The 13,806-nt window shown below is 42.6% G+C and overlaps 1 pseudogene; it reads left to right on the top strand.

The window, feature by feature from the left end:
• Positions 1–675: 675 nt before the first annotated feature.
• The window catches only part of LOC124013631, an 87,920-nt pseudogene continuing 74,789 nt past the window's right edge, over positions 676–13,806 (top strand).

Raw genomic sequence — 13,806 nt, 5'->3', positions numbered from 1 at the left:
AACTATTTGGATAATCAAATATTTACCCAAGTAATTGCTTCCGTTGGCTTTCAGCCAATTATGGATAGCCTATTTAAAAACTTCCCTATTGACAACTTGATATAGGTCAATTCAACCACCAGGCGGCGTATGTTGCACAGTTTTCTAGCCTCGTCCATGAGGTGGCATATACGCTGAGTGCACAAAAGATTAAGAACACCTGCTCTTTCCATGATATGGACTGACCAGGCGAAAGCTTTGATACCTTATTGACGTCACTTGTTAAATACACTTCAATCAGTGTTGTTAAATACACTTCAATCAGTGTAGGCGAAAGGGAGGATACAGGGTAAAGAAGGATTTGTAAGCCTTGAGACATGGATTGTGTCTGTGTGCCATTCAAAATAATTAAGTGTTTTTTTCTAGTAAAGGTGCCAGTCGCACCGGTTTGAGTGCGTCAAGAACTGCATCGATACAGGAGTTTGGTCCACTACCCAAACGACAACTTGACACAACTGTGGGAAGCATTGGAAGCAACATTGATTGAATCACGTAATTATGCCTACACAATGTCAATTTATTTCCCACTACAATTAAATCGATCGCACCAACAGCTGTAACGGGGTTCAACTGAAAAGTATAAAACAAGCCAATGGTACCATCATCGGGGTGCAATTTGATGAGGGTTGTTGCATTTCTGGTTATAAAATGTCTCAATCGTGCAGCACATCAAATGCTCTTCAAAATAGCGTTGCAAGTTTCACAATATTGGCTGAAGCGCATAGGCATTCTTATAAGAACGAAACGTCACATGAAATTTGATTCAAGTTCGCACATGAACTCAATGCTCTCTCTCTTTCCTTCTCTGTATACTATCTCTCGCCCTCTTCTGTCACTACGGACAAGCGTTGACTGACAGCTTTCCACAGTAGCTCCACACCGTAGAGGGGAGAGGGCAGCAGTTGCAGCGAAGTATTCAGTACACTGCTGCCAAGCAATACAGTAAATGGATTAAAGCACTCCGCAAGCTAAATAGTAGTAGCAGACACACTACTGCAAAGAGAAAGGAAAGGTAATATTTAGTATATATTTTAAAATACTGGACTGGACTAGAGGACCTCTCTCCCTTGCATATACATGTGTTACAGGGAGGGAGGGGGACGCGACTGAATTATGTTTGAATTATCTAGCTAGCGAAAATATTTTTGCTGTCATTGAATAGAAGTTTAGGTTGTAGTTGAGAAAAACAAGAACTCGAGCGCGATGGAGTGCCAACCACCCGACCCGCAAAGCTACGAGGACGTTCGAAAGAACGGCTACCTTCGCAAGCAGAAATCCATGCACCGGCGATACTTCGTCCTCCGGACGGCCTCGGAGAGGGGTCCGGCCCGGCTCGAATACTATGAGAGCGAGAAGAAATTCCGCGGAAAAACACCAGTCCCAAAGAAAGCCCTGGTGCTGGAGACGTGTTTCAACATCAATAAGCGGGCTGATGCGAAGAACAAGCACATGATAGTGCTGTACACCCGAGCGGAGAGCTTTGCCATCGCGGCAGAAAACGAGGCGGACCAGGACGAATGGTATCAGGCCATGGTGGAGCTGCAATGCAAAAGTAAGTAAACATATATATATATATATATATATATATATATATCTAGCAAACTACAGCGAGCTCTGACTGCAACCTGAGCTCTATATGGCTGCCAAACGTCAGCAAAGTGGCCACAGTATTATCTGAACGTGGCAAGGTAGCCCACTGCAGCAACTGCTGAAATGCAACTTATCAATTCAACACGTGCTCGTTTAAAATATGGTTCATCGTTATTATTTTTGAATGACACCCAGGAGTATGTATATGGTTCTCAGTGGGAGTAATTTCACATTGCATGTCAGCAGCGAGGGGTTTCCCACTATTTACTACCAGCGCTGTTTTGCAAATGTCGGTCCCGATTTGATCATAATATTTTGAGGCCATGCTCTGAAACAGACGGTGGTGTCAAAATATGTCCAAATTACAATGTGGGGTTACTGTACTTAATATGAAATGCTGCCTATGGACCATTTTTAAATATTATGCAAAATTACAGTTCATACTTCTTTGCATAATAATTATTTGCCAAGGCACACCAAAAACTGCACCTCATATTCCAAGTTGCCATGTGTGCTTATCATTGGCACCACCCTGAGAACATAGCTACGTTATCATACTTTTCTTGCTACCACAGATGGTCTACTTGCTTCAGAAGTTCAGAGGTGGACAAAGAGCTAGTGGTCTGTACAGCGTTTTGAGAAGGGAAAAACAAGTCGTTTAATTAAAATGTTGCCAGTATCAAGAGTAGTTTTAGCTAACAGATTGTAACGTCTAATGTGATTAGCCTTTACAGGTTGGGTACTGCAGCGATATTTCAGACATTGTAAGCCTTGGTTTGGCATAAACGTTTTTTCGGGTCGCCTAAATCCAAACATTGAATTATTTATTTTTTTACTTTGTACGAATGGGATGGAAAAACGCTTTCAGTGTAACCAGATATAAAGTATGCAAAGAAAATAATGGATGCATATAAATATATCTTTTTGAGAACTAACAATTACCTAAATAAAAGCTAGACAGTTGTGGAGAATTGAAAATTCACAAAACAATTGATTTAGCAGAATCCATTTTGTTATTATGTTTGAGCAAAAATAACAGCATTTTCCATAGCAAAATGCATATCATTGCAGGAAACTAGCTTTAAAACAGCAACATTCTCTCAACTCCATTGTAGAATCACAGGAAATTAGATTTAAAATTGCAACAATTTCTCTCAGCTGCATGGCAAAATGTTTAGAATTGCAGAAATGTAGCTTAAAACTGTAACATTTGTATCTCAGCTCCATGGATAATTTTATTTTTATTTTTTTTAAATGCACAATTGTCTCTGTAGTGTCAGGATGGGGACCTCAATGTCGCCTCATGATGATTGACTGTGCTCATTGCCACGCCCCCCTGCCACTCTCACCACCTAAGCTCCTTTCTGATCCAGAAAAATCCCTGTACTATTTGGCATAGCACAGAGAATTTTTGACCTACCTTCCAAACTTGGAAGACAACCACTGTCTTCTAAACATACAGTGCATTCAGAAAGTATTCACACCCTTGGCTTTTTCCACATTTGTTTCGTTACAGCCTTACTCTTATATATATATATATATTAATAAAAAAATAATTCCTCCAATCCACACACAATACCCCATAATAACAAAGCAAAAATAGTTTTTTGAAATTTTTGTAATAAACGGAAATCACATTTACATAAATATTCAGACCCTATACTCAGTACTTTGGCTGCAATTACTGCCTCAAGTCTTCTCGGGTATGACACCATAAGTTTGGCTTTTGGGGAGTTTCTCCCATTTATCTCTGTGGATCCTCTCAAGCTCTGTCAGGTTCGATGGGGAACGTTGCTGCGCAGCTATTTTCAGGTCTCTTCAGAGATGTTTGATCAGGTTCAAGTCCGGGCTCTGGCTGGGCCACTCAAGGACATTCAGAGACTTGTCCCGAAGCCACTCCGGCATTGACTTGGCTGTGTGCTTAGGGTTGTTGTCCTGTTGGAAGGAGAACCTTTCCCCAGTCTGAGGTCCTGAGTGCTCTGGAGCATGTTTTCATCAAGGATCTCTCAAATAAAATCATATTTTGTTGTTCACATTCACATGGTTAGCAGATGTAATTGTGAGTGTAGTGAAATGCATGTGATTTTAGTTCCAGCAGTGCAGCAATATCTAACCAGTAATATTGACCAATTCCACAAGAAATGGAATGAGAATATATAAATATGGATGAGCAATGACGGAGCGGCATAGGCTAAGATGCAATAGATAGTATAGAATACAGTATATACATATGAGATGAGTAATGCAATATATGTAAACATTTATTAAGGTGGCATTAAATTGACTAGTGTTCCATTTATTAAAGTGGCCAATGATTTTAAGTCTGTACGCAGGCAGCAGCGTCTCTGCTAGTGATAGCTGTTTAACAGTCTGATGGCCTTGAGAGCTGTTTTTCAGTCTCTCGGTCCCAGCTTTGATGCACCTGTACTGACCTCACCTTTTGGATGGTAGTGAGGTGAACAGGCAGTGGTTCGGGTGGTTGTTGTCGTTGATGATCCTTTTGGCCTTCCTGTGACATCGGGTGCAGTAGGTGTCCTGGAGGGCAGGTAGTTTGCAGCCTGTGATGCATTGTGTAGACTGCACCACCCTCGAGAGCCCTGCGGTTATGGGTGGTGTAGTTGCCGTACCAGGCAGTGATGCAGCCCGTAAGGATGCTCTCGATTGTACATCTTTAAAAGTTTGAGGGTTTTAGGTGACAAGCCAAATTTCTTCAGCCTGCTGAGGCTGAAGAGGCGCTTTTGCGCCTTCACCACACTGTCTGTGTGCGTGGACCATTTCTGTCTGTCAGTGACGTGTGCGCAGAGGAACTTTCCACCTTCTCCACTGCTGTCCCGACACCGACACTCCGAGAGCCCTCACCTCCTCCCTGTAGGAGGTAATCAAGCCTACTACTGTTGTGTCGTCTGGAAACTTGATGATTGAGTTGGAGGCGTGCATGGCCACAGTCATGAGTGAACAGGGAGTACAGGAGGGGGCTGAGCATGCACCCTTGTGGGGCCCCAGTGTTGAGTATCAGCGAAGTGGGGATGTTGTTTCCTACCTTCACCACTTGGGGTCGGCCCATCAGGAATTCCAGGACCCAATTGCACAGGGCGGTGTTGAGGCCCAGAGCCTCAAGCTTAATGATGAGCTTGGAGGGTACAATGGTGTTGAATGCTGAGCTATAGTCAATGAACAGCATTCTTACATAGGTATTCCTCATCTCCAGATGGGATATGGCAGTGTGATGGCGATTGCATCGTCTGTGGACCTATTGGGGTGGTAAGCAAATTGATGTGGGTTTAGGGTGACAGGTAAGGTGGAGATGACATGATCCTTTAGTCTCTCAAAGTACTTCATTATGACAGAAGTGAGTGCTATGGTGCGATAGTCATTTTGTTTTGCATTCTTGGGTACAGGGACAATGGTGGCCATCTTGAAGCATGTGGGGACAGCAGATAGGGAGAGATTGAATATGTCTGTAAACACACCAGCCAGCTGGTCTGCGCATGTTCTGAGGATGCAGCCAGGGATGCCGTCTGGGCTGGTAGCCTTACGAGGGTTAACACTTTTATATGTCTTACTCACGTCGGCCACGGAGGAGGAGAGCCTACAGTCCTTGGTAGCGGGCCGCGTCAGAGGCACCGTATTCTCCTCAAAGTGGGTAAAGAAGGTGTTTGTTTCTCTGGAAGAAAGATGTCTGTGTCCGTGACATGGCTGTTTTTCCTTTTGTAGTCCGTGATTGTCTGTTGACCCTGCCACATACGCCTCGTGTCTGAGTCGTTGAATTGCGACTCCACTTTGTCTCTATACCGAAGTGGTTTTGGGTCGACCTCTGGAATCAGTTCAAATGCCCTGGGTGGTGCGGACAAAGGATCTGCTTCGGGAAAGTCTTATTCCTGGTTGTAGTGCAGGTAAGTTGACGTCACTCTGATATCCAATCTTCCCGGCTGTATGGAATAACATTACATAGATTTTCTGGGCTAACTAACTGTAAGAAATAATACACACAAAAAACAAAATAAGCAAAGTTTTCTAAGGTCTCGAAGCAAGGCATCCCTCTGTCGGCGCCATTGGGTTGTACGTTGCGATGTTCATCTTTGTCCAATCAATTGAATTTACCACATGTGGACTCAAGTTGTAGAAACATCTCAACGGTGATCAATGGAAACAGGATGCACCTGAGCTCAATTTCAAGTCTCATAGCAAAGGGTCTGAATACTGATGTTATAAGGTATTTCTGTTCTTTATTGTTTATAAATTAACAAGAATTTCTAAAAAACAGTTTTTGCTTTGTCTTTATGGGGTATTGTGTGTAGATTGAGTGAATAAAATAAAACATCTATTTTAGAATAAGGCTGTAACATTTACATTTAAGTCATTTAGCAGACGCTCTTATCCAGAGCGACTTACAAATTGGAACATAACAAAATGTGGGAAAAGGTCATGGGGTCTGAATACTTTCCGAAGTCACTGTACATGTCTAGTTGTAAGGGGTTTGTTGAATTTAGAAAATGCTCCGTTATTAAATGTTTAAAAAATGTTGCTCCATGAAGTAATCCAATAACATGTATGCATAGATCGAGACGGGTGATGTAACCATGACATGCAGCACACCAGTGGCGGTCATGCCGTTTTTCTGAGAATTATTACAGCATATTGAATGACTGTCCTTCATATGCCATTCACCCAGCTTAATGTAACATTGATAGGCTACTACATGATGCTCAGTTTCCCTGTACCCATCATGAGTTTGCTACAACCTAGCCTATGGATAAAGTTTACAACGTACTGTAGGTGCACAGTTCAGAATTTGTGTAATTAAGGTTACAGACATTGATATATTCAATACTGCCTTTCACACTCTTGCCTGTGTCTAGCTGATCTAGGTTGTAATCATTAGTCCAACAGTTGCAAATGAGAGTTTCTATTGGACAAATTCAGATCTGTTTATCCCTGTTTCATTACGTTTGCTTCTGTTTAAGAAACGTTTTTCAACAGAATCGGTGGAATGAATACACCCTTTATCACATGCAAACACAGTTCACTTTCATAGCAGCCATATACAAACAGCATGATCAATTTGGTCGTTGTTCCCGCATCTACGCACTAGCTAACTAGCTAACTATAGCTACTAAAACAGATTGTCATTTTGTTATGTTTTTGGGGAAGCATATTGTTTGCATCCAGGAGCTAGCTAATATCCATAATTTACAAGACAGTTCTTATTTGATTAATGGTGGTCAGACCTGTCTTAGTGAAGCTAGCCACAATGAGGATAAGCCACAATAGTGGAATTTGCGGTTAGCCTTCAAAATAAAAGTATGGCATCATTTTATAATGTTGCATTCATTTGCATCACTGTCAGTGACATACTTTTATGTAGAAGGCAAATTGCATTATTCCACTAGTGCCTAATCCTTATTGTGGGTGCCTAATCCTTATTGTGCCTAGCTTCACAACGCATAACTCGGTCCGTTCGAGCCTCACTAGCCAGATGAAGCTAGCTGGCTTCTTATAACGTTAGCTTTAGACAACAGGGTTAAGTAGCTTGCTAGCTATTTATTTTCATGAACTGAAGTTCAATTTCAATAGGCGAACAACAAGTGGCAACCAAGCTAATACTTACTCACAAGGATTCCTAAATCATTGCAAAGAATAATGAAAATTACTGCAGTTTGTACTGGTCATTGTTTTCAGGCTGGTTGTATTGGTGCTAGCTAGGTACCAAGCTGAAGCTAGCTACCCCAGTAGTTGTGGTCGAGCAAATTATGCTTTATTACCAACGCGGTATTGTAAACACATCGTTCGTGTCTAGGGTTAGCTTGTTTGCAGACTTTTTTTTGTACAGCTTGACAGTGCTACTGTGTCTTTTTTTGACACTTAACTAAACGGCATTCCATAGTATATATATGTCGTGAAGCTAATAGCAGTGATGCTGATACTGTGTAACTCAGGTAGGGCAACATCGGAAAAATAGCGCACTTGGTAGTGTTAACCGGTGCTCGACCAGTCGGCGAAAGCCAACATCACCCATGACAGAGAACGGTTGATTGTCAACGGCAATGAAATCCGATCTTTTGGATTTAATCGATTTCACCTTTGAGTTGTTTCGCTGAAATGTTACTCAAATGATTGCTGGACTTGTTGACTGCTCGATCCACACAGCAGACATTGTGGACTAGTTTAGGAATGCTGTGTTGCATGTATAGCGCATCATTTTGGGTGGTGTCATTACGTTGTGTACCTTCGTTATATAGGTATGCACGTCAGCTTTGACATCGGTTTTGCACATCGGCCTTAAACTAGACATCTGCTGATACTGCTGTTGGCATTTTTAGCTCATATCAGCCGATTCCTATGTTCACCGATTTTTATATCGTGCATCCCTATTTTTAAATGTTTCACTTTTTTTATTTTGTTGAAATTCACTGAGGATGGTTCTCTTCCTCCTCTGATGAGCCTCCACTGGTGGACACCCACCTATCTCAATCAGTGAAATAATATTCAAAATAGACAAAATGGCCATGAATTCAAACAAACCCCCTGCAACTAGACATTGAAGTTTAGAAAACATATACACTACATGGGCAAAAGTATGTGGACACTCCTTCAAATTAGTGGATTTGCCGATTTCAGCCACACCCATTGCTGATAGGTGTATAAAATGGAACACACAGCCTTGCAATCTCCATACACAAACATTGGCAGAAGAATGGCCTTACTGAAGACGTGGCACAATCATAGGATGCCACCATTCCAACAAGTCAGCTCATCAAATTTCTGCCCTGCTATAGCTGCCCCGGTCAACTGTAAGTGCTGTTATTATTGTGAAATGGAAACGTCTAGGAGCAACAATGGCTCAGCTATGAAGTGGTAGGCCACACAAGCTCACAGAACGAGACCACCAAGTGCGGAAGTGTGTAGCGTGTAAAAATCGTCTGTCCTCGGTTGCAACACTTACTACCCCAAACTACCTCTGGACGCAAATTCAGCACAATAACTGTTCGTCGGGAGCGTCATGAAATGGGTTTCCATGGCAGAGCAGCCGCACACAAGCCTATGATCATCATGCGCAATGCCAAGCGTTGGCTGGGTGGTGTAAAGCTCACTGCCATTGGACTCTGGAGCAGTGAAAATGCATTCTCTGGAGTGATGAATCCCGCTTCACCATCTGGCTGTCCTACAGACAAATCTGGGTTTGGCAGATGCCAGGAGAATGTTACCTGCCCCAATGCATAGTGCCAACTGTAAAGTTTGGTGGAGGAATAATGGTCTGGGGTTGTTTTTCATGGTTCGGGCTAGGCCCCTTAGTTCCAGTGAAGGGAAATCTTAACGCTACATCATTCAATGACACTCTAGACGATTCTGTCCTTCCAACTTTGTGACAACAGTTTGGAGAAGGCACTTTCCTGTTTCTGCATGACAATGCCCCCATGCACAAAGCGAGATCCATACTGAAATGTTTTGTCGAGATCGTTTTGGAAGAACTTGACTGGCCTGCACAGAGCCCTAACCAATTCCATCGAACACCTTTGGGATGAATTGAAACGCAGAGTGCAAGCCAGGCATAATCGCCCAACATCAGTGCCAGATCTCACTAATGCTCTTGTGGCTGAATGTAAGCAAGTACCCGCAGCAATGTTCCAACATCTAGTGAAAAGCCTTTCCCAGAAGAGTGGAGGCTGTTTTAGCAGAATATGGGTGACCAACTCCATAGTAATGCCCATGATTTTCGAATGAGATGTTAGACAAGCAGGTGTCCACATACTTGTTGCCAAATAATATAAACTCAGCAAAAAAAGAAACGTCCTCTCACTGTCAACTGCGTTTATTTTAAGAAAACTTAACGTGTAAATATTTGTATGAACATAAGATTCAACAACTGAGACATAAACTGAACAAGTTACGCAGACATGTGACTAACAGAAATTGAATAATGTGTCCCTTAACAAAGGGGGGGGGGTCAAAATCAAAAGTAACAGTCAGTATCTGGTGTGGCCACCAGCTGCATTAAGTACTGCAGTGCATCTCCTCCTCATAGACTGCACCAGATTAGCCAGTTCTTGCTGTAAGATGTTATCCCACTCTTCCACCAAGGCACCTGCAAGTTCCCAGACATTTCTGGGGGGATTAGCCCTGGCCCTCACCCTCCGATCCAACAGGTCCCAGACGTGCTCAATGGAATTGAGATCCGGGCTCTTCACTGGCCATGGCAAAACTAACATTCCTGTCTTGCAGGAAATCACGCACAGACTGAGCAGTATGGCTGGTGGCATTGTCATGCAGGAGGGTCATGTCAGGATGAGCCTGCAGAAAGGGTACCACTTGAGGGAGGAGGATGTCTTCCCTGTAACTCATAGCGTTGAGATTGCCTGCAATGACAACAAGCTCAGTCCGATGATGCTGACACACACCGCCCCAGACCATGGCGGACCCTCCACCTCCAAATCAATCCTGCACCAGAGTACAGGCCTCATTGTAACGCTCATTGTAACGCTCTTTAGACAATAAACACAAATCCGACCACCACCCCTGGTGAGACAAAACCGAAACTCGTCAGTGAAGAGCACTTTTTGCCAGTCCTGTCTGGTCCAGCGGCGGTGGGTTTGTGCCCATATTGTTGCCGGTGATGTCTTGGCTGATTTCTTTTGATTTTCCCATGGTGTCAAGCAAAGAGGCACTACGTTTGAAGGTAGGTCTTGAAATACATCCACAGGTACCCCTCAATTGACTCAAATTATGGCAATTGGCTTTAGAAGCTTCTGATAGGCTATGACATAATTTTCTGGAATTTTCCAAGCTGTTTCAAGGCACAGTCAACTTCGTGTATGTAAACTTCTGACCCACTGGAATTGTGACACAGTGAATTATAAATTAAATAATCTGTATGTAAACAATTGTTGGGAAAATGACTTGTGTCATGCACAAAGTAGAGATCCTAACCGACTTGCCAAAACTGTAGTTTGTTAACAAGACATTTGTGGAATGGTTGAAAAATGAGTTTCAATGACTTACTTAGGTTTATCTAAACTTCTGACTTCAACTGTGTGTGTGTGTGTGTGTGTGTGTGTGTGTGTGTGTGTGTGTGTGTATATATAATATACACGCACACACACGTGACAAAAAGTATGTGAACTATTTGGAATTTCCTGGACTTCTGCATGAATTGGTCATCAAATTTGATCTAATCTTCATCTAAGTCACAACAATAGACAAACATTGTGTGCTAAACTAATAACACAAATTATTGTATTTTTCTTGTCTGTATTGAGTACATCATTTAATCATTCACTCTAGGTTGGAAAAGTATGTGAACCCGAGGTTAATGACTTCTCCAAAAGCTAGTTGGAGTCAGGCGTCTGCTTACCTGGAGTCCAATATATGATATGAGATTGGAGAAGTTGGTTAGCGCTGCCTTGCCCTATTAAAAAAAAAAACACTCACAAAAGGTTTTTAGTTTGCTCTTCACAAGAACCATTGCATAATGTGAACCATGCCTTTGCAACAAAAGAGATCTCAGATGACTGAAGATTAAGAATGGCTGACTTGCATAAAGCTGGAAAGGGTTACAAAACTATCTCTAAAGGCCCTGATTTTCATCAGTCCACGGTAAGACAATTTGTCTATAAATAAAGTAAAGCAATTTTGCTGTTCTCCCTAGGAGTGGCTGTCCTGCAAAGATGACTGCAAGAGCACAGTGCATAGTACTCAATGAGGTTAAGAAGAATCCTGGAGTGTCAGCTAAAGACTTACCGAAATATCTGGAACATGCTAACGTCTTTGACGAGTCTACGATACGTAAAACGCTAAACAAGAATGGTGTTCATGGGAGGACACCACGGAAGAAGCCACTGCTGTCCAAAAAAAACATTGCTGCACGTCTGAATTTAGCAAAAGTGCACATGAATGTTCTGTGGACAGATGATACTACAATTGAGTTGTTTGGAAGGAACACAACACTATGTGTGGAGAAAAAAGGCGCAGCAAACCAACATCAAAACCTCATCCCAACTGTAAAGTATGGTGGAGGGAGCATCATGGTTTGGTGCTGCTTTGCTGCCTCATGGCCTGGACAGCTTGCTATCATCAACGGATAAATGCATTCCTAAATTTATCAAGACATTTTTCAGGAGAATGTAGAGCTTCAATTGGCGGACAGCCTAACAGAAGTTGGGTGATGCAACAGGACAACGATGCAAAACACAGAAGTAAATCAACAACAGAAGAAAATACGCCTTCTGGAGTGGCTCAGTCCTGACCTCAACCCGATTGAAATGCAGTGGCATGACCTCGAGAGCAGTTCACACCAGACATCCCAAGAAGATTTCTGAACTGAAAGAGTTTTGTAAAGAGGAATGGTCCAAAAATCCTCCTGGCCGTTGTGCAGGTCTGATTCACAACTACAGAAAACGTTTGGTTGTTGTTATTGTTGCCAAAGGAGGGTCAAATCCAAGGGTTCACATACTATTTCCACCCTGTACTGTGAACGTTTACATGGTGTATTCAATAAAGACATTAAAAACGTATAATTGCTTGTGTGTAATTAGTTTAACAGACTGTTTGTCTATTGTTGTGACCTAGATGATCAGATCAGATAAATTGTATGACCAATTTATGCAGAAATCCAGCCATTTCCAAAGGGTTCACATACTTTTTCTTGCTTTGCCTATCAGCCAGCTGGAATAGAATACTGGTCAGACTAGATTATATTTTTTATAGCTGGAGTAGGGTATATTGGAGCCAATGTGTCACTGCCAACCTTCGTCCTGCTCCTTCTTTTCCAAGTCAACCCAGGCCATTGCTGAAACATCCAGATTTCTGTTATGAGCCTGATTCTGTTTACTTAATATTTTCTCCTGCTGACATGAAAATATTAGCCCAGATGACATTGATCAGAGTGGAGAAAACACTCAAAAGTATGAACAAGTTTATACAAGATCCATATAGTTGGATACCCGTGCAGTATACACAAATGTCAGTAGGCCTGCTCAATTTCAATAATACTTTTTGGGGGTATTTATGAATATTTGCAATTATGCACACAGCAACAGAAAGCATTGATTTCAATGTAGACACACTTTAAAATCCTTCCTGATATCAGCTGTTGATCAAGCATTTTGTGCAAACACAACTCTCAAGCCAGTGGCTGACTGGCTGCATTCGCCAGGTTTGTTCTGCGGTCTTTCAATGTGAAAGCTCATAGACCCGGCAGTGACTGGGGTGGGGAAGACACACATGACGCAATCTTGGCGAACGAAGGTAAGGGGTCATGGTACTTACAGCTGAGCTGCTGGCCTGCATTATGTAAAAGAGCTGATTTTAGAATGAGGGCACTAAACTAGGTACTGCAACAAGAGGGAGAGAAACACAGAAACCTCTTACTGTGTAGATGTCCCAAACATTCTGCACCGGTAATTATGATCAAGAGGTTGAAATAAAAATGTACCTCTTTTAACCTGGTTAAACTGTGCCTTAACTAATGTCGTATGCTGGCATATTACCTCTGCTCCATGCTGTCTCAGGCTTAGTTGGCCCTATGTACAGATCTAGGATCAGTTTTCCTTACTTCAGTCCTAACCGTAATCAACTGGACAGAAAACCACAGCAACAATAGTCTGCATAGGCCTAACTGATCCTGGCTCGTTGTCAAACGTTTCTTCCCCACTCGCAGCACTACGCTTGGAAGAGACCGCAGCAGAGGAGCTCCTTCAGAGGCCTCCGAGTGGGTATGGGATGTGGTTGCCAGATTGGGAAGGAAAGGAGGAGGAGGAGGGGTGTCTCACACTCCAGTTGTCAGCCATAAAACAATCGGCGGCGCTAACTAAATCAACGACCCTGTCAACTGTTTGTCTCGACAAACATTTTGATATCGGTCTCTTGGCATTTCTTCTGTCCATTTTGTCACTGTTTTCTCAGCTTTGTGGTGTTGTTGAATGAGCGCGACATTGTTCAGAACTGCTACCCCCCCCCACTCCTCCTGTTTCTTGAGTGTTGTTTTATAACGCGTCCATCTCTCCTCTGTCTGGTCTGAGCTAGCTACATCAATCTACATGCATACGGCTCATATTGCATATAGGGTCTAGGTCATGTGGTTCAAAAATATCCATCTATTTCATGCTAACGTTTGCTGAATTGTTTTGTTGTTCAGGGGAATGAGGCCAACTTGTGTACGTGCACACCCGACCTTGGAATTCC

Source organism: Oncorhynchus gorbuscha, linkage group LG25, assembly GCF_021184085.1.
Source record: "Oncorhynchus gorbuscha isolate QuinsamMale2020 ecotype Even-year linkage group LG25, OgorEven_v1.0, whole genome shotgun sequence".
Lineage (NCBI taxonomy): Eukaryota > Metazoa > Chordata > Actinopteri > Salmoniformes > Salmonidae > Oncorhynchus > Oncorhynchus gorbuscha.
This window is presented reverse-complemented; position numbering and strand designations above follow the sequence as displayed.